Source organism: Rattus norvegicus, chromosome 17 (assembly GCF_036323735.1).
Source record: "Rattus norvegicus strain BN/NHsdMcwi chromosome 17, GRCr8, whole genome shotgun sequence".
Classification (NCBI taxonomy): domain Eukaryota; kingdom Metazoa; phylum Chordata; class Mammalia; order Rodentia; family Muridae; genus Rattus; species Rattus norvegicus.
Genome location: NC_086035.1, coordinates 63798023 through 63801365, shown reverse-complemented (window position 1 = coordinate 63801365; position 3343 = coordinate 63798023).

The window sequence follows — 3343 nt, the reverse complement described above, 5'->3', positions numbered from 1 at the left end:
CTTAAAGCCCACATTTAGTGGCACATCTATTCCAACCAGGCTACACCTATTCCAACAGGGCCACACCTTCTAATAGTGCCACTCCCTTGGCCAAGCATATACAAACCATCACAGATGGCTTGGTGGATAAGAGTGACTGCTGCTCCCACAGAAGAACAGAGTTAATGTCTCAGAAGTCACACTGGCTTGCTCATAACTTCCTGTAACTCCAGCTCCAAGGAACCTGATAACCTTTTCTGGACTTCATGATAACCATACATTAGTGTGCATACCAAAATGCAGACACATGTACATGTGTAGAAAGGAAGAAAGAGAGAGAGAAAGTGTATATAAAAAATTTTTAAACTTAGCATTCTATAAGTTTTTCTCTAGCTAAAATGATGATTAAAGCCACAAACAAAGCCAGTGAGATGGATTAGTGGGTAAAGGTGCTCATTGACTAGTCTCATGACCTGAGCTCAATTTCTGGGGCTCATGTGGTAGAAGGAGAGAAATGGCAGCCCCAAGTAGTCCTCTGACCTCAGCATATACGCTGTGGCATTCACATTTACTAACATTCAAATAAATAAATCAGTAAGAAAATGCCACAAAATTATTTCCAATAATAAAATGATGAGAAAATGGATAAAGGCATGAAAATAAACACTTTTGACATTTGACAGGGAAAATGCTAAGTTAACATTTACCTAGGAGGATGAGGTAAAGATCTGAGCTTTCTAGCATCAGTTTGGAATAAGCCCTCATGTTACCTATTTTATATCTGAGTGATGTGCACACTTTAACAGCTTTCTTTTATGTGCACAGTTGACCTTCTAAGAATGTCAGTCATCAAAATCAAGAAAAGTATTGAAAGTCCAGGATGAAGGATCCCTGACACCACAGCTCAACTGGGAAAGAAGTCTCACCTGTCTTTAATTCAGCACCACACAACCACTCGGGGACTGAAAGATACGGATCTCATGGAAGTAATTGAGATCAGATCGTTCTATAAAGACTACTATGCAGTCAGTAAAAGTGACTATGTAAAGAGAGCCAAGTTCTTACTTGCCAAGATGACAAGAGGCTTCTCTCAGGACCATCCAAGTAGAAAAATAACAAATTTTAAAAATAAGTGAATAAAAATTATCTCCAGAGATATTAACAAAGTTTTGTTTATAAATGAAGTCCTAGCATATTTCAAATAATTAATATATAATAACTGATTTTGTCTAGTCAAAAGCATTTCATTTATTTAGAAATCTCCACAAAGACGGAATAAAATCAATAAAATCAGTCTCAGATGACGAAACCCAAAACCACTCAGCTCCATGTCATAGAGATCAAGGAAGCGCTGAGAATGGCAATCAGAATGTAATTTTTAATCGCAGACATTGAATTTGCATATATAAAGCTTGAAAATTAACCTAAGGCTAATTTTAACCAAATTTTAGCCTTACTGATATTGTATTGTGTAAGGTCTTAGAGGGACCTCATGAGACTATATCATAATGTATCCACATAATGTATCAACTCTAGGAGTGGGGAAACCATGTTACAGTGCCCACGGTGACATCACAAGACAACCTACGATGTTATCCCTTGCCGTCCACCTTCTTTGATGTATTCTCTTGTTTGCCACTATATACTAGTTGTCCCATGAGCTTCCAGGGTTTCTCTAGGCTTTGTCTATCTCACTGCAGAAGTGCTGAGATTACATATGAATGCTACTGTGTCTGGCTCTATATGGGTTCCAGGGATTCAGATTCAAGTTCTGATGCTTTTGTGGCAAGTGTTTTACCTGCTGAGCCATCTCCCCAGCCCAATATTTGCTGTTTAAGTTTCAGTATTGTTTATAAGCAAGGCATCCATGAAACTGAAAATACATGAATCTAAAAGCTTATTTAGAAAGCATAACATGGAAATATATCATTCTATGTTCAAGGTATTCAATAAGCACCAGGCACTCTGATTAAATGTGGTGCTGTATCAAGCCAATCGGCAAAATTTACAATTAATACCTTTTGTCCCTTTACCAATGACACTAGGTGGAATCCAGACTTGTCCACTGCAGTTCACACACACAAACACACACATACATTGTTTTAAGAGGGGAATATTTTGTGCTGCAGAAGTTTTAACAAGCAACTCTTCCCTCTTCAAATCACATGATCTGTAGGTCCTCTGCCTGTCCAAACTAATCTTTTGCTCCAAGCTAAGGTGAGACTCTACTGAATTTAATGAAAATGATTTTTTCCTTCTTCCCCCTTAGGTTTGTCCTACATTCTTTAAGGCAAACACTTCTTTAGTGAATATACAGTGATTAGTGTAACTGGCAAGGGCAGTGACTTGAAAACCCCTAAGAACTAAGCATACATGTATTGGTTCCTAAAATATGACTCAAATATAGGCTCTCTCCAGCAGTAACAATAGCTTGCACTGGAGTGTTAAATGTATTTACTCCATTAAACCATGTGCTCCCTGCCCTGCACTTACAGACCAGGCTTCCTTATGGTGTAAACATCCCTAGTGTCTTCAGAGTTCTTGAGTTCTTGCTAGAGACAGTCCTTTGCATAGCTACTACTAGTCACTACAGATTCTAGAACTGAGCTTGAGATATTTCAAAGAAAGAGAACCTGGTTTATGCAGTATAAACACCCACAGGGAAACATTCTAATCTCAGGGAAGAGAAGGGAATTATTTATAAGTAGGGTTGCCTTTCTAATGTTGATTTCAACTTTTATTTTTCACAAGGCTTGAGAATAAGTGTGGAATGATGTAGAGACATTTTGAGAATCTCTGACTGATATATTCCGCAGGAGAAATAACTCTATATTCCTGACTTAATTCTCCCATAGCACAAGTTTGATGCCCACTAGTTAATCAATCAAAGGCCTCAAATACATATGGAGCTCTTAGTATATACTATAGACATTGTTCTTCATACTGGGGTCTCAAGTGTGAGCAAGGCCAAGGCCTGCTTGCCTGAAAATTCTAAAACATATTCAACAAACTTGGGAGAGATTTATGAAACAACGCTATACTGTGATGCTCTTCTCGTATTTCAGAAGTCTTGGAATTCTTAAAGATAAAACACTTGAATTGTGGGATATTCGCTCACCTACAATGCATTTCTGTTCCCACACTGCAAATATCTTTTTCTCATATCCTATATCTCTGTAAGTCTGAGGTGACAAAAATAAATGCAGACACCCATGTTTTTGCACACTTTCCTTCAGATAGCATCTCAAGAACATAGACACTCCTGATGCCTAGTGAAGAGTGGCACTCACCGCCCTGCTTTGATGCAGGTTCTTGCTTATGTGAAAACACGAGCAACTCCACCCTCCTCTTCTATTCTGCTCTA